Source organism: Melopsittacus undulatus, chromosome 11, assembly GCF_012275295.1.
Source record: "Melopsittacus undulatus isolate bMelUnd1 chromosome 11, bMelUnd1.mat.Z, whole genome shotgun sequence".
NCBI classification, from domain to species: Eukaryota; Metazoa; Chordata; class Aves; order Psittaciformes; family Psittaculidae; genus Melopsittacus; species Melopsittacus undulatus.
In genome coordinates, this window is record NC_047537.1 from 12,215,904 (window position 1) to 12,234,259 (window position 18,356).

The 18,356-nt window shown below is 44.9% G+C and overlaps 1 protein-coding gene across 2 annotated transcripts in view; it reads left to right on the forward strand.

Annotated features, from left to right (window-relative positions):
• STX8 (syntaxin 8) overlaps positions 1–18,356 on the forward strand; it is a 122,436-nt gene that overhangs the window by 80,481 nt on the left and 23,599 nt on the right. The gene's annotated exons all lie outside the window — the stretch shown is intronic.

Sequence of the window (18,356 nt, forward strand, 5' to 3'; positions counted from 1 at the left end):
AAAAATGATCGCTGCTTGTTCACCCAGTACCCTGGGCAAATGAATTCCCAGCCTCAGTCCACGTACTCTGGCAGATCATAGTGAAGTCCATAGATAGGCATTGCCCATCTACCACGAGGGCACAGACCTGCAGCAGGGAACTCATGGTCTTAACTTGCTCTTGCAGCTCCCATCACTGTTCCAGCAGCTGGTTCTCTGGCCACAAATCTGATTTATTTGTGGGTTGTTTTTTTCTCCTCTGGGTTGCCAGAACTGCTCTGCTGTGTTGGGTTTATTAAATGCACATGGCAGATAGCTGCTGCTTGCTGTCTTATTTGCAGACACCCCTCTGCTGTTCTAGGGTGCTGCTGTTGGCAGTGCCACATGTACACCCACTGAGCAATGGCTTGGAGCTGCTCAGTGCTTGTGTGGATGATGGTGCTGGCAGCATCACTGCTTTGAAAGCGCTGATGCTTCTCTGAGAGTCATCTCAGTGGTGAGCTGCTGAGCTGCAGAACACTGCCACAGCTTTTTCCCCTGTACAATTTTAAACGTAATATTCCTTTTTTTGGAGAAGGGCAAAATGAAAGTTCACTGGGAGAAGAATACTTAACACTGCCAGAGAAAGTTCTTGATTGTGGTTGATCCTGAAACGGGTGATGAATGTGTGCTACCAGGGCAGGGGGATTTGGCATATGAATTTCCCAGGGTTTAATCATCTCATAAGGCTGCTGAGTGTGACTCCTTCCCCAGTAATCTACTTAACTCAGTCATTTACCCCTCCTTCTGCCTTGCCTGGAGAATGAATCTCACAGGTTGTTTGCATGACAAGTAGCCTGGGATTGTCTGAGTCTTTAGCAGTTCGAGTTAATGGTTTCCCATGTTCACTGGCAGGCTGAGTGAGGAGCAGAGCTAGAGAATGGGTTTATGGGCAGTACTATTCTAGGCTGCTCCATGTGTTTCAAGAGCTGAAGTGTTTTGGTATTTTTTGCCTTCCAGAGGGTGTTTTTCTCCACCAAAACTAATCTTGGGGGAAAATGATGTTTGGTAGTTTTAGGATTATTGGATTTGCAGATAAAAACTGCTGTGCTAATGGCAGCTACTGACTGATGACCAGAGCAGCTAACTGGGAGATGTTTCTTGGCAGCTGATCATGCTAAAAATCTCCCCTCAAAGCCATGAAAACCACAGGGGACAACGTTTAAAAAAAGAGTTGCTAGCAAGCAAATCCCTGCATCCACTTCTTTGTGTTAACAGAAACTGAGGATGCTCCATCAGGAGTGTGACTTCTAAACTATATTATCCCCTCACACCAGACCTTCGCTGTGCTAAACATAAAAGGATAAGCATCCCTTCATCTCTATTTTTAGTTTGCCTCCTCCTAAAGCCAAACGTTGTGAATAAAATTCCTGCTTCAATAGAGGCTCCATGAGATGCGGTCAGCTTGTGCGAGCTTGTAACTGGGACAGAGGACACAGAAAGGGAGGCTGAGGGATGGGAAGCTCTGGATAAACTGCATGGGTTTTGTTTAAATTACTGTCATGTTCTGTGGCTTGCTTCAAATCAAATACTGCTGCAGTCCCAGTGGCTTGCACCTCATGTGCATTACATTAACCATTTGCAGATGACCTTCTTTCTGCTATAAAGCCATGTGTGCAGTCAGAAACTTTTGGAAAGGTTGAGGCAGGATTTGATGAAACCTTTAAAAACCCCAAACCATTATTTTAGAGTTGTTCATGTGTGGGTCTACCTGGTGACACAATGCAGGGGTCGTGGCGTAGATTTTCCCCTCTATGGCTGAGAGATGAGATCATCTCGGAGAGCTTTGTGTGAATGCAGAGCAGCAAGCACAGCTACCACAGACTGGTGCATATGTGGAGGTTCAGTTCCCTCCTCTTAGTATTGCCCTAGCTTATTTTTTTTTTCCAGCCATTTTGTTTCCGTTCTTGTGCTGGACAATTCATGGATCCCCCCAGCTGAACTCAGACCTCACTTGGAGTAGCCTCACTGGTGACCAGTGTCCTTGGGCTCCTTATAAGTAGCTGTGGACCACATGTTGAAAGTCCCTGTTGGGTTCTCCTGCTGAAGGTGCTCTGATTCTCTACACAGATTCACAGAGTTTGGGGCTTTGCCTTCACTTCCGACTGGGAATGACTGCATCCATGCAGAGTCCATCTGGCCGTGGGTGGACCCTGCCTATCTGTTTGCAGGATCAGGGTCTGGAGAGGAAGGGGCTTCTCTCTGGTCTCCTGGACCTAGATAAGCTAAGCTTTTGTTAGCATAACACCAAGGTGATCTGTGTTTTTCATGGGGAAACATAAACACGAAAAAATCATTTATCTCATCTTTGTATAAGCCAGATGAGAATAAGAATGAAACACATGCTGCAATTCTGAAAGTGCATTGAAAAACCTGTTTGTTTCTGATTCAGAGAGACAGGGTTGGTTTAAAAGTGTCATTTTAGCAGAATTGTGCCCCTTGGTTTGAGTAAATGGTTTGGAGACAGCAAAGTCCTCAAAACAATGTAAAATCTGGAGGATAAATGGGAACCTTCCTGATAATTTATGCAGAGCCATGGACGATGTGAACTTGGTTGGAAGCTGTCATACCTAATGTGTTGTCCTGCACTGCAGAGATAGCTTTTCCTTCCTTTGAGGCCCATCTTTAGATGAGAAGATGGAGGCTGCCTGCATGGGAAGTGAGCAGAAACTCACTCTGGGACTGGCTGCTGTGTGGTGTCAGTGAAAGTAAGTGCAGGGGAGCAGGGATGGGTCCAGTGGTCAGCCCAAGCAAACTCCATCTCTTGAGGCAGGGCCCTTGTGAAGCCCAGCCATGGATCTGGATTTCAGCACTGCTGCTGAATTCCCAGAGGATGCACAGAGACTCTTGCTCTTTATAACCCACCTACTCTTGGACACATTTCCCTTTCTGGTGTCTGGTATTGTGAAGGGTTGCATGTTACTGGCATGGGAAACACGGGATGCTTTGCAAAACATTGCCTTTCTCTTGTCAACCAAGTGACTAGGACTTTCTTAATTGTGGATACTTTTAGTTAATTAGAAATGTTTGGAAACACATCACACCTCAGCAGGGTTCAGTTCTACTGGGGCCAAGTGCTTTGTTCTTCATCCAGCAAAGCACTTAAGCATGTCTTTAAGAACACTTTACAGGCTGGAATAAGCTCATTGATTTCAAGGCACTGAAGGATTTAGCCAATACCAAATTTCTTCCAGTGATCCTGACTCAAATAGTAACATCCAGGAAAGTGTTTCTTGAATGTTAATGCTACCTTAACTAGCAGGATCTCAGGCTTCACAACTTGAGCTGGTCAGAGAAACGAGACAGCGTGTTTGGGGGGAAGTTTCTTCTGAGGAGTAGAGGAAAATCTGTAGTTAAAGGTGATTTCTCCCCTCTATTCCCTTTTTTCACTTCCAGGTTTGTAGTAGCGTAGGCTAGCTGTAACCGTGGCCATCTTTAGCAAGCTTTTAATAAGTAAAGAGGAACTGAGACAATTTGGAAAAGTATAGACTAAGCAAATACTCTGGAGAGACTTTTAGTGGCAACATGATTAATAAGGGACACTCCTGGTAATACTATCACAACAGAGCTATTGCAAAAGCATATGAGCATCCCTCATTGGGGCAGGAGCAGGATTCAGACAAATGATCCAGGGCGATTTATGCCTCTTTGCAATGTGGAGTTTTTTCCCCCAAGCAGCGTGAGGGGAATGGACTCTGTAGATTTAACTGTGGGATCAGACTTCAGGAAAAAAAATCATTTACTAAATCAAGCAACTTCTCTTTGCTCCCGAGTGTTTTCCTTCTGGGTGTTTGTTTGATAACAGGCTACATTCCTCATGCAGACTGGTTTTATTCATTTGATTTTCTTCCCTCTGTGTCAACCCCCAGTAATAACCTTCTGCAGCTGAAGAAGGGAAACATTCTCCAGCAAGAGAATCTGAAACCAAATAGATGAGGATGGGTTTCCGACACGTCCTGCCGGTGCTCTCCTGTTTTATTGCTGTTCTCCGTGACACAGGCAGGTCCTGCTGGCACGTGAGCACGTGGAGGGAGGCCCACGGCCGTGGCCCCCCCTGCGCTGAGCCCCGCCGTGCTCCTGTCCCCCAGCCACTTTGTCCCCTGCACTTTGTTCTCAGAGCAGTTCTTTCTTTCTTCCCTTTGAAGACGTTACTGTGCAGCTGCTGTGGCAGCTTGTAGCTGTCATGTGCGAAGGCTGAGAGGGAAGAACTGGAGTTAAGAGCTTAGAAACTTCTCAGGCTTTAGGAAGGAACTGAGATGAAATGATCCTGTGGTTTTTCCTCCTCCTTTCTCTCTCTTTTTTTTACTACAAAAGGAGAGGGGACCTCTTGTGCTGCACGTGCATAAATTGTGCAGGTTTGGCTCTGCTTGAGTCAGGAGTGAAAAAATAAAGTAAAATAGCCATCCTGACACATGAGGCAATGCAGTCTTCCAAAACCAAAATAGTTTCGTGTAGTACATATAGGAGTCAAAGATCTGTGTGTGGGGGCTTTAAAAGATGCCTTGCCTTCTTTTTTTGGAGAAGAAACTTCTGTTAACATCTAAATGATTTCAAGAATTCAGCAAGGATTGAATTCCCTACTTCATCGCATGAAACTTTCACATTGCTACTGAACTGTGGTATTTTGTCAGCCTCCTGCACTTCAGGCTCCATTTTCCAAAACCTTTAAAAAGTGATTATGCAAGTCAAACCTCATTTCTTATCACAGTTCTGTATTTATTGGCTCAGTTGTTTGTGAGGGATTGTTTCACCCACCCTGTTTCCCTTGGCATTTTTAGAAGGTTCTTCTAGTTGTTAGCAGCTGTAAATGGTATTAATAAGCAGTATTTGGTTGCTGGTTTCTGCACTTTTGTATGTTGATTAGGTTGGATTGCCAAAGGTTGAGCAAGTTTCTAAAAGAAGGATTGTTCTTTGAGTTATGAAAATACTATTCTCAACAAAAAAACAACTCTATTTGTGTCAGGAATTTGACATGCAAGCTGATACACTTCTGCAGAGACTCGGCGAAACACTGACTTGTCCAAATTGTCATTGAATTTAAAATCAATGAAGTCACATCTAAAGATCTTCTTCAGTATTGGAAGAGCCAGACGGAAAAATGTGAAAGTGTTTGAGATGACAAGCACTTGCCAACTTTAGTGTTACCTTTTTGGGTTGTCCAGTGTACTGGTCTTCCCAAAGTAGTTTTAGCGGGTTAATAAATACCTTTCTTGGAGCAGCTCTATGTATTTGTGATTGTCTGGTTTGGTTTTGTCTGGGGAGAATCCAGTGTGTGTGTGGTGCCTGAGCAGTTGTACATCTTTAAAGGTTTACAAGACTCAAGCTGACAAAGCCCTCAGCAACCTAGTATGAGTCAGGTCATAGAATCATAGAATGGTTTGAGTTAGAAGTGACCTTAAAGCTCACCCAGTTCCAACACCCTGCCACGGGCAGGGACACCTTCCACTGGAGCAACTTGCTCCAAACCCCTGTGTTCAACCTGGCCTTGAACACTGCTGGGGATGGGGCAGGGATGGTCTTAGAATCATAAAATATGCCAGGCTGTAAGGGATCCATAAGGATTATCGAGTCCAGCTCCATAAATTGACCCTGCTTGGAGCAGTAAGTTGCACTAGAACTTGGCAGGGTCCCTTTCCACGTGATGGTTTTATGATTTATGATGCCACTTCTCTTTCTTCAGAGCCAGAAGAGCATCTCCTTGCTGTGGTTATTGTATCTTGCTGTTGGAGTACATTCACCCGGATTAAATTCATGGAATGACTCCTCTGAAAATACATGCAGTTTCTTTATGCAGCCCCTCCTGTTTTAAGACCTGCTGCAGGTGGGGAAGGGGTCCATGAAGTGTGATTTACCCAAGAAGGAGAGGCTGATGCTGAGCAAAGCCTGTTCCTAATTGTATCCAGTGAAGCAGAGTGTTTACCAGCTGTGGGACTGCAGTAGGAAGGTGATGACACTACCCAGGCACAAGCATGGTCAAAAATGAGTTTGCCAACAAAATTAGGTTCACTTCCCTCTGGGACATCAAAAATAGAAATATAACCATCTCCCCCCTTTATTTGGGCTTCTGTTCAAGTGAAAGGTGCAGCTTGTATTTCATCCAGTGCATGGGGCATCAGCCTGTGGCTGTTAAGCTGCATGTAGCTTGTGGAGTGACTCGAGGGCAATTGCTGTAACAGAGTTAAGGTGCGACCAGCAGCTTTGTTCGGTGAGGTCAGATTTCCCAGCAGACTCCCTTAATGTGGAAAGAAGTAATTGTGCCGTGGGCCGACGCCGCTGGGTTGGCTTAGGAGCTGCTTGGTCACCTCATCCAGCCAAATCTCCCAACAGACACATCGATACTGGGGAAACCCTGATCATCCGCTGCTGGACTGTGAAGCTTGCACCAAGGCTCTGAATTATGACCCTTCTGGCTCTTGACTACATGGAGACTTTGATGTTTAAGGCTGCACTTAGCTGGTCTTAGTTCTTGAGCGTGATTGCACAACTGCTTTTAATGGAGAAGCTGCTCTCAACTCAGCCAAGAACATTAATGATAAACTCATGGTTGAAGTGCTATCATAGGGTTTTCGTCGTATACCTGAAATTCTCTCTTTGAACTGTTCTTCAGGATCTGTAGCAGATGGAGGGAGACATAACGAGCAAAACAGTGGGAGAACAGCTCAGACTCTAAGTCCATATAGACTGGAAAAACAAGAGGAGTTTTAGAAGTGTGTAACCAGTTCAGACGTAGTATGTAATTAATCTTCATCTGTGGCTTTTAAAATCAGCAACAGGCAGAGTATCCCAGATTGAAACCCAGGCTTGTGCAGATGTGATGGATGTGTAGACAGTTTTTTCTGAACTTTACCCCACCACGCCTCCTCTCTCAGGTAGGTTTATGTCAAGTGCATTGAGTGGAGCAGCGCTGCAAAGAGTGGCTCTAACCATGCCAACAGCTCTGTTTTACTGGGCTTATCTCAGTGGTTTTATGTTTGAAGTTGCCCATTGTTTAATTCTTGTTTGTGCTCAGTTTTAATTTTTAAAGAGAAAAAAAGAAAAAAATCCATGCTGCTTTTGAGCTGGAGTTTCTCATGCTTAAATCTGTGTAAAGATGATTTATGGTGCTAGTAGGGGCTCCACTGGAAATGCAGGATCTACTCTGAAGTGGATTGCACAGCCCATGCTGAAATGTTTATTGCCGTCTTCAAAATAGAATACATCAGGGTTGATGGGGCCTGTCCAGGAAAGAGAGAGAGTGGAGTGGGGCTAGTGGGGTATTTTTAGTATTCCAATAAAAGACAAGGCTTTTAAAGGAAATCACTTATTGCCATTTTGCAATCAAGAATGCAGGAGTGTTCCAGGGACTGCAAGAAATATGCTTCAAGAATGTCGGAGCCATAAGGAACTAATCATTAAATATTCTCTCTTTTCCACCCCCATTTCTTGCTCTGAGGAAGCCATTTAGCAGCTTTGCAATTTGTATGTAAATCTCAACCCTCCTGACCACGCGGTCAAGTATCCAAGGGACTTAGGAGCCAGCATCCCATTTTCAAAAGTTCTTCCAATTCCTGTGCAAGCAGGGCACTTTTTCAAATAGAAGACACATGGTCCAGCCTTCAGGAACACTTAATCTGACCTTAAATGACTTCATATGAACCCTATAGTATTTTGTTTTCTGCTATAACTTTCTCTGCGTGATCAGTGTCTTGCTAGTGAGGTTCCTCTTGTGGGTTCAGGTAGACCAGGAGAACTGGAGTTCTGTTACTGCAGCTTATTCCCCTCCTTTGACTGAGTTGTGATTATTTCTTTTTGGTTTTGTTTTTCTTTCCATATGTAACTGTGGTTGTTGATGTTTTAAACATTTCGGAAGCTTTCTGGAAGCTTTTTCTGATACCCATGTAGCTAGGGAGTGAGTAATCCCAGCATTTGTTCAAGTGAAAAACAAAGGAAAAGGCAAAAGATAATACTTTCTCAAGTGATTTGAGAGCTTAATGGGACAATTTACTGATGCATCTGAGCAGAGCTAGTGGTTACCTGCTCCCTCTCCCCGTGTTCCCATCTTTGTCCTTGTGCTGGTACTGGTGTCCTGGTGAGGCAGTTCAGGGAGCTATAATGGTAGAGAACTGACCCTACCAAAAACAAAGCCCAGGGTGTCAGGCTGGTGGCAGATGGATAGAGGCAGATGTCCCCTCCTGCACCAGGCCAGCAGAGCTGTGCTTTCATTTTATTATTTTTTCCCCATTTGTTTTTTATGGGAGAAAGTAGTGGAGGAACAACAGTCCCCTGCTGAGATCATCTGTCATGTCTTCTGCCTTTTCCCTGCTGGCTGCAGGTACCGGCTCCGGGCTACGCTGCTGCCTGGCAGACCCTTTCTTTCAGGAAAACCATTTGGAGTTCACCAGCTGGGCTGCAGCTTCTGCGTCCCTCACTAGAGTAGGGGCTGGTGAGTGAGGCCGAGCCAGAGAAGTGCATGGATGTGAATGTGAGGAGGAATACCAGTCAGGGGGGCACCACGACCAACAGCGAACCCTCTGCCCCTCCTTGGTCTCTTCTTGTCACCAGTGTGGGTCTGGCTGGTAAACCTCTAGAGTTTCTAATGCAGTGAAAACTGTGACTTGTGCTGCTGAAGGAGCACCTGATGGTAGCCATTGGGTTTTCTCAGGTCACTGCCTTCTTCCAAGGACAGCTTCACCTGCTTCTCCTTCACACCCTTTAGCTCCTGGCTGTTCCCTCCATTACAGTTCATGGAGCTGTGGTCCCATGCCAAATCCTTCTTCTGTTCCTCACTGTTCATTGCACTTCATGGCATGGAAAAGATAATCTCTGGTAAGTCCAGAGATGTCCCAGTTAGACCTGCACTTTCTCACCCTTTTCCTGCTGATTTTTGCTGAGCTGATGGTAGACCGAAAATGTTCAGGTGATACCTATGGCTTGATCAGGCTCATTTATGTGAACCTCATCTGAAAGACAGGGATTTGTAGAACCTTTGTGATGTAGTTTGGGCTCATTTTATTTTCTTTCTTTTTGGAAACCTTTAGTGCACATTGAGATTTGAAACTTCCACAAGTCCTCTTTCAAGCTCTAACACAGTTGATCAGAAAAGCAGCACGTTGCTGGTCTGATGTTCTTTCTTGGCGTTGCTTATGCAAGGGAAAGGATGCTAGAGAGTTTGGAGAAGGGAGAACTGGAAGGTGTGTGTGCTTGTTTAATAAAAAAGGGGAGAGAGAGGGTAATAAACCATACAATAATCTCCAGTCACCATTTGCTGGTGACTTTGGGGTTTGAAGTAGTTTAATGATGCAGTGTGGAGACAAGCAGGGAAAGGTTGTGAAGTTGCTCTCACAGAAGGAAAGTTAAAAACGTGAGAATGTTTCCAGTTCCTGGCTTGCTGGGAGGGGGGTGATCTTCTCCATGACTGGACATCTGTGCCCAGTGGCAGCAGACAGGGATGGGGAGAGACTGCAGGGTTTTAGTGGGAGTAAAAGAAATGCTATGTGGGAAAACACCAAAAGGTGTCTTGGGGAGACATGAGGTCTTAAATTGTCCGCAATTGTCAGCTTTGGCTGGGCATGGGTGCATGGTTCTGGACCCATTTACCCCACAGGACAGTGTGTGCTGCATGAGGGCTTCCTTTTCACCTGCCTGTAGCCTTGTTAAACTTAGATCTTTTCCTTGGTGTACCAGTGAGTATAAAGGGTCAAGTTCGTGTTTTTGGGGGTGGGAAGTAACTTGGACAAACTGTTGCCTCTTTCATTTGCTCTTTGTGTGAGAATGAACCCAGTAAATGATTTTATTATCATTTTTTTTGCAGAATGATGTTACTCAGGTATATGTGTAAATTGCTTTAAGGCTCTTTAGTTCAGTAATTCTATCTCAGAGGTACATGGAACCGTTTCTCCTAGGTTGTCCTCTGTGATCTACCTTCTGCTATTTAAAGTAATACAAATTTAGCTCAAAGTGTTCCCTTTCCTGCAGACTTCTCTGAAAGTTAAAACTTGTGTCAGTGTCAGTTTAGTTCTTGCCATACTCTTGATTCGTCTTCACATCCAAACAAATGTCTTGTCTGTCTCTGAGCTTCGCTTCTGGTGACTCAGAAGGCAGTATTATTTATATGTCTAAATTTCCTTACGAAACCTTTGTGTCTTTCAACTGCCCTTCTTCTAGTCTGGTTCTCAGGTCAATGCAAGAGGTTAATGAGTTGTGTAGACTTAAAGGTGTATGGCTAAATGTCTATTTTATGCAGCATAGAATCATAGAATAGTTAGGGTTGGAAAGGACCTTAATATCATCCAGTTCCAACCCCCCTGCCATGGGCAGGGACACCTCACACTAAACCATATCACCCAAGGCTGCATCTTTAACTGTTGGGTCCGAATCTTCCAACCACTGCCAAAGGTAGGAGATTAGCTCCACACAGACCAGTTAAGGGTTAAGATTCAGAGAAGTTGAAGGCTGTGACCAAATTCATCTGAACTTTTCCTCTGTCCATTGTGGTTCATGTGAGGTTGGGTTTGTTCAGTATGTGTCCCTTCTTGAAGGAGTATGGGATTTCTTTGCAGTTGTGCTTGGAAATGGTTCAATACACTATTTGGCACACATTTGTAATTTCAAAAAATAGATTAAAAAAGAAGCAAGTTGAAGTGGAGCAACAATGGATTAAGAGAAACACTTATCTCACTTCCTTTCATTCAGCTTTGCTGCGCATGTGGTTTGGGACCCAAATGCTTGGGATTATTTGATTGCAGAAGCAATAAGTATTTTGGATGTAAACTTGATCCATGCTGCTCCTGGGACTGAACCTGACATTTGTTTTTGGATGGTGGTGGGTTTTATCTTGCTGTTATTTAGCCACACTTTGTTTGCCAACAGGTCTTGATGTCAGTAATGTAAGGTATCTTCGTGCCCTAATCAAAGGCTTGTGTTCACAACAGACTCCTATCTGTGCTTGAGGGGGAAGCATACCTCCAAGCTCGTGTGACAAAAAAAGAACAAAAATGCAGTTTTTTGATATGTGAAATCATGTTGACTGAGGAGTTAATCTGTATAAATTAAGTCTATACCTTTGACTCTGATAAATTGTTTCTTCAGGTTAATCTGATGTTGCATACATAGCTCCAAATGGGGAATAACTCATAAAATGAGAGTTTTTTTCGTCTTACATAGCAAAGACCTGGGTTTTTCTTTCTTCCAAATAAGGAATTAATAATGCAATAGCTGTTGTTTCCAAAGAGCTCAGCTTTTTTGCGAAGTGTCTTACTTTTTTCTCCTCCAGACCCAGTGAAACACATGGGCGTTTGGAGCCTTTAATAACCGTTCACAGAGCCTGCTCTTGATTTCTTTGAGAACTGCCAATGATTTTGATGTCAGAGCTGAGAGGTACAATTGTAGTGTTACATTTCTCAAGTCAGACCAGTTGAAAAGGAAGGTCAAAAGCAATAAGGTCCAGGTTCCTTGGGGTGGGTGGGGGCGTAGGATAATGTGTGTCCACAGCGCTTTACACAGGCCTGTCGCCCAAGAAAAAGTTTGGCTGTCACAAAACTAATAAAGAACAAGCCTCTGGAGAGGTTGTTTCAATGATGCAGGTGTAGGAATCGGGGAGTGTGTTTACATACAAGCCAGCTTAATAGCGTGGGATTTATGCTAAAGTGTTTCTTAATGCAATACAAATTGAATGCCCCATCTTGCTCGACACGAGGAAAATGTTAGAGGGAAGGACTTCTTTATAGCTTTTGGGGAGAAAGTGTTTGGCCTTTTTTAGGGAACATAAAAAACTGCAAGATGGATTTCTTCTGGTGCTTGCCATGTAAAACTAGTGCTTTAGGTATGTGCCTCAGATTTGGAGCCAGCCTTCCAAGTTGGTTCTCTGCTGCCTTGAAAATCAGGGTTTGAACAGGTTTGAGCAGGGTTTTTGCCATCTATCCAGTGACAGGGACTTTGAATGAACTGACTGAAAAAGCAGATAAAATTTGTTGGTTTTGTTGTTAAGGTTTTTTTGTTTGTTTTAAAACTATGACATTACAAAGAAGTCCTCCATGAAAACAGCTGTGACTCCACAGCCTCTTCTTGAAACTCCCATATTTTCCCTGCTTCTCTCCTACCCTATAAAACAACTATTATGTGTTTATAAGGTAGCGCTCCTTGTCACTTACAAAAGAAGACTTATTCATAAACTTCTGGATACACAGTTCTGTGGGAATATAAACTTTCTTGGCATAAAATAAGCCACTTTTTCCAGATAATGTAATGCTATACCAGGCTATTTAAAGTCATAGCATTCTCTCTAATATTATTTTATAATCTGTAAAAGACACCAGTGCTGAACCTTCCTCATTATTGCTAATGACACTATACCAAATCAGCATACAAGATAGGGAAAACCCCAGGCAAAGCTCCTGTTCCCAGAAACAGCCACCATCAGGGTGCTGAGGGGTGCTCAGAGCAGCAGGGCTGCTTTCCCCAAGCCTCCTCTCAGCACACAGCAACTGTGCTGGTGATCACAGAGGGGCACCTCTCATTTTCAAGGCCAGGTTAGTCACAGGGGCCTGGAGCAACCTGCTCTGGTGGAAGCTGTCCCTGCCTGTGGCAGGGGGTTGGATCTGGATGAGCTTTAAGGTCCCTTCCAACACAAACCAGGCTGGGATTCTATGATTCTGTGATTTTTTGGATGGGATTTTCTGGCTGCAAGTTAGACATTGTTGAAACGCTTTTGGACATAACCATTCAGCTTTTGAAGTCGGGGCAGGTGACTTGGACACACATGCATGTGCCTTAGAAATGTTTTTTAATGGGCTGGAAGCAGTATTTACTTCAATTATCCAGGAACCAGCAGGCAGCCAAAACGTGATTGTCTTTGCTTTCTGAATGCCCTCAATATTCAGAAAGAGCACTGGGTCCACAAAACTACAGTGCTCTCCAAAGGACAGCGGCTGCCTCAATCTCCAGGTTTCCAGCTGACGTGGATTTGGGGGTGACAGATGGGGATCGTATTGGTCAAGTCCATGCCCAAAAGACTCTTGCTGCTCCCTGGCCAGGAGGTGCTGCCCTGCTGCCAGAGCAGTCTGCTTGGAACCTGAGAGAAGCCATGGCTATGCACCCCATGAGAAGGAGACATCACCCTTTAGCATATGCTCCTATTTATTTACTTCTCCTATCTATAAAGAGCATCCAATACTCTGTGCACTGATTATAGCAGCAGGGACTGAAAGAGAATTCCTGGCTCATTGAGTCCAGACCTCTGCTATCATAGGCAGATTCTCTCCACACTTGCTTTCATAAGCCCTCTAAAATGCTTTGAGAGCATTTAGGCTATTTTTCCTAGGGAATGGGTATGTCCAGGGGCAGCCCATGCCGGGCTGATGCTCAGAGAGGTAGCAGTGGGTGATTATCTTGATGTGGATATCTTCTGTCCATTACTGATAGGTTTGGGGTTAAACAAAGAGTAGTAGAGTGGATCAGTTTTCAACTGGAAGATGCCTCCAAGGCAGAAGGACAGATCATCCCTGTTCAAGGTCAGGTTGGACAGGGCTTTGAGCAACCTAGTCTAGTGAAGGTGTCTTAGAGCAGGGGGGCTGGAACTGGATGATCTTTAAAGGTCCCTTCAAAGCCAGACTATACTGTGATTCTATGATCAGCATTGCGGCTGGAGACCTTTAACATGACCTGTGAAGCCCTGGGTGCATCAGCCATTACCTACTCCTTCCATATCCCTACCTTCAGCTGAATGGGAGTGCTGATGTGAGTCTAGGCATTGCTCTGGAATTTCAGGGTTCTGGCTGGAGCACACTGGTGATGACCTACCTGCTGCTCTAGCCTGGGATGTTGGGCAGCTGAATGAAGCTACGTAAAGAGCCTGTGTAGGAGTGTCCTGCTGCCAGGGGGCTGAAAGAGAGGAGTTGAAGCTGACATTCCTGGTGCCATTAAACAAGAGTCTTCTCAATCCCTGGAATATTCATTGCCAGTGTGCCCTTCTGAAAATGCAACCAGGATCTTGTTAGGGGAGCAGGGGATGCTGAGGAGGAAGGTGCAACTGTGTCCTCTGTGGGGGCTGCCCAGTGTGAAGTTGTACTGCAAGGCATCTTGTAGGAACCTGCGGGCTCTAATTGATAACACATTACATCTCAATGGCCACCACTCTGTGGCCGTGGGGCAATCGTAATGGTAAATCAGTAGTCTGATAGAAGCAGACCAGAAATCTTTTGACACTTATTCAAGAGGGACTTGTCAAAACACGATGTATTTATGACCAAGTTCCTGCCTGCCTGTTCAAAGGCACTTGAACCCCTGCCAGATCCTAAACATTCTCAGATTCCCAGGAGTTATATTCAGCACAATAAGTGGATATTTCACAGTAAATATTGCCTTGTCAGAAACTGGCAGAAGCACCAGTTGACAAGCAACAATTGGCTGCTTTGTCTGGGTGCTGTGCAGGCTTGTCCGCTTTGGCAGCAATGCTCTTGAGTGGGAATTCCTGCCCCAGTGGGCTCCAGCCTCATGGGCATGAGGAATTAAAAATGCTCTAAAGGAAACTGCAGCTCACTGAGCCTCAGCTGCCTCCATCTGAGCAGTCAGCACAAGGAACTGGAAAGTCTCAGTGATTAATCTCAAGCACAAAAGCTGGCTGCTGGCTGGTGGTAGGTATCCGCTTTTCTCTGAGGAAACCAATTCATCGGTGTTGTTTGGGATTCATAACGGTTATTTGAGGCAAAGAGGCTTATTTAGTGCATGGCACCCTGTGCACCAGTGGAGTTACAGACCAGAAATGTTCGTGGTTCTCTGCCCTCTCTCAAATCTGCAGCACATCCAGGGTTTCAGCAGCACTGTGTGGGCTGGAACATGTGCCCAGCACCTATAGTGTGGTCTCTGTACTGAGAGGAGAAGGATGCCTGAGAAGAGAGGGATGCTCTCGAGGGCAGGGATGTGATGTGGATTTGCACAGTGCTCAGCGTGGTGCTGCTCCAAGTCACATCTGGGGTCTCTGCAATGGGTAAACAGCAAAGGTTAGGATGAAAAGGGGGAAATGAAATTATTTCCTGGGCTTGTCATCTGTGTGACTGGTATTTGTCATCTCTGAGGATGCCTGGCAGTGCATCAGAGAATCCGGGCTTTAAGTGAAGTCTTATTTCTAATAAGAACTTAAACCCTTGAGTTACATGGTCCCGACAGGGCAGACATAGTTACTAACTGGCAGAACAGACGCAAGGGACTAAGAGTCCTCAACCATCACCTGTATTTACACAGATCATTAACCCCTGGACATCAGTTGCAAACTGGGGTGGAAAATCATCTTCTAACCCCTTTAGGCAGATTCAGATCTCAAGGAATAATTTCCATTTCTAAGTGACCCCCAGCTGGGAAGTTGTTCATGTAGGAGTAGGTCAGGTACAGCAGGAGGGATGTCCGTGATGAGCCCCAAGCCAGTGATCCTTAAAGCTGATAAATCCCAGGGAGAGGTAATAGACTTGGGACTTGTGCTGCCCCAGGGAGATGAGGTTTGGTGTGAACCCCAGATCCTCTGGTCTCATGGCTGGACAGACAGGTGAGACAGATTGTAAAGCCATCTTAACCAAGAAATAAATTACTTTTGTTGTAACCTTTCCCTCTTATCTCTGAAAATGTGAACTATCTTTTGGAGAAGGCTTTTCTTAGTTTGGAATGAGAACCCCTGTGCTGCCCAAGGAGTCGGGTTGGGATCAGGGTGATGAGCAGAGCTGCAGCTGATGCCAGGATTAAAACCTGGCAAAGCAGCATGAGTGCTGGTGCTCCCAGGAGCCTGGAACTTGGAGTAAGCCAAGAACATGCCCTCTGTATTTGTGTGCTGCTCCTCCGAGCTGGAACAGCAGCACCCTCACAGACCCTTTAGCAGATGGAGCTTCAAGGGTATTGCACTTCCTCCAACCTGCCTTAATGAATTGTTCTGTAATTGCACAGAGAATTCATTTCTCACTTCCCACCTTTCCCTGAGAAATGCATTTCAAATTTGTTTTCTTTGGCACAGGAATCTTTTATTTTTTTTCCCCCTTACTCCTGTTTACATTGTTGGTGGCTTTGATTCCTCAGCTTCTCTTTGAGGAGTTCTTATTGAGGGGGATATTTATATTTCATAGGACTTGAGCAGAAAAAGGCAAAGCAAGCAGGGAACCTAAATGCATAATTCCTGTCAGATCCTATCTCCTGCTTTTGTTAGGAAAACTTGTTGTGCTCTGTGAAACACTCAGGTTTAAAAGCTTCAGATCCTTCTAATCTGCTATTTTGTAGTATGGGGGGTGGAAAAATGTGCGTAACATCTGGTCTCTATCATGCAAGAGGTACTTTGAAATCTGTGTGCTATTGCCAATTTATATGATCCTATTCTTTTTGTGCACATCACATGGATCAGATAAGCCTTTAACACTGAGTTATACCGCACTGACATGTGCCATTGCTGCTTCTCTGTCCCTCACATGGGGAGGAAGCACTTGACCACTGCTTTTGGAAACTGAAAAGTGGCTCCAGGTTTTTAATACCAATCTCTTTCCAGGAATAAAATGAAGTTTATTTCCTGTTGCTGTCCTGCTCTTGTCGCCCTGAACATTCTGTTAAGCTTCCTGTTCATTCTGCTGTTGCCCATTAGCAATATTTTACTAGTCCCCCACCTTCCCCTGTTCCTGCTGGGTAACAGTTCTGGGTTTATGTGTGGCTTTTCTTGGGAGTTGTCAAAGAATAATTACGCCCCATTAACTCCACTTTGTATCATTACTAATTCACACCTATAAACTATTTTCCAAGCAACTGATCTCAGTTGTCTCTTAATTGCTGAAGTCCATAAACTCTGTTAGACTGAAACTGTGCTAAGGATTTGCACCCTCTAAACCTTTTCCCTCCAGTGCAAAACATAACAGGGAATCTGAGTGCAGCAGCTTTATCAGATATTAATTCTTCCTAATTTAAGCAAATTATTTGTTTCTGGCTCTTCTGAGGACTACAAAATGTATAATATGATACAAAAAAGTGTGAGACTAGAAAGGTGGTAAAAGTCCAGGTCATCTTCCCAATGTATTCTTCTAGCAGTTTGTGTTGCTGAGTGGTCGGCTGAGATGGGAAACCAGACACCCCTCTCTCACCCATTCCAGTGAGTTGGAGCGAGTGTAGCATATGGTCTGAGATCCAGCTGTGTCAAATATGCTCCACAGACAGTGACCTTGGGTGAGGATATGGAGTGAGGCTCTGCAGGAGACCAGCAATGGGACCATCCCCTGGGGTTCTTCCTAAAGGACTTCAGCTGTGAAGCAGCTGGCACTGAGCAGTGCTGCTGGGACAAACCCAGCTTCTGGGTGCCCTGGCAGGGATCTTCCCTTTCCAGTGTCTGTTGTGCAGCATGGCCCCTGGGGGCTGCTGGCATTGGGGCCAACCCTGAGCTCTGACTGTGGGTGCAGAGAACAGCAGGAACAGACAGGAGCATTTTTGCTGGTTTACTGTATCTTGATTGTGATTAATGAGTACTTATAACCAGGAGTAGCCTGAAGTTTAGTGCCCTCTAAACAAAACTACCCCATACCATCCTACCCCAAAGGATGCACTAAGTATAAACCATTCAATTGAACTTGTCCCTGCCTAGCAGAAGAGCTTGTCATTGCAGTGCCAAATCCTGCCGCAATCCTTCGGCATCCCAAGTGGAGCATACGGAGCTGCTGCCTTCTTTGGAAGGAAAAGGGTCAATACCTGAGACCTGCCAGAGCCAGTGGGGTGAAGTGCTGCTCGAGCTCCCTTCAGATAACAAATGGGTTTAACTGAGCAGAAAAGGAAAAAATACTGTTTGTGGCGACTTTGATTTCCCTGGAAAAAAATCCCGGAGTCCTGGCAGAGAAACAGTTTCTGCACAGAAAACATGACACTATTTACAAAAAGCCAGGTCTAATATCCTTTTCCAGCTTGGAAAGAGGAGGTTTTTTTAATACATCCTTTTTTAATTGCCATGAGCTGGACTTGTAAATATTGTAAGTGGTTGAGTAACAGTCATCTGTGAGCTGCCCAAATGAAGGGACAGTTTTTCCGCTCTTGGAGTCTTAATATATTCCCGCAGCTTGGACAGGGGAATAGCACAGAGCAGATGCTAAAGGAAAACAAAAGCCTCCTAATTAAAAGGTGGTTTAACCCCAAGGGATGCCTGTGAGCATGATGCCAGTGCCAGAAGAGTGCCTTGGTCCAGCCAAGGAGTTCACATGTTGGGGCTGCCTGGGGAGGTGATGGAGTGGACTGCAGAGATCCATTCCATTTTCAGTGAAACAATTCTTCCTCCATGCTAAGAAAGGGGAGAGAAAGGGGAGAGTTCCCCCTAAGAAAAGGGAACTAAGGAGAATCAGTTTCTTCTAGCAGTGTCTGAC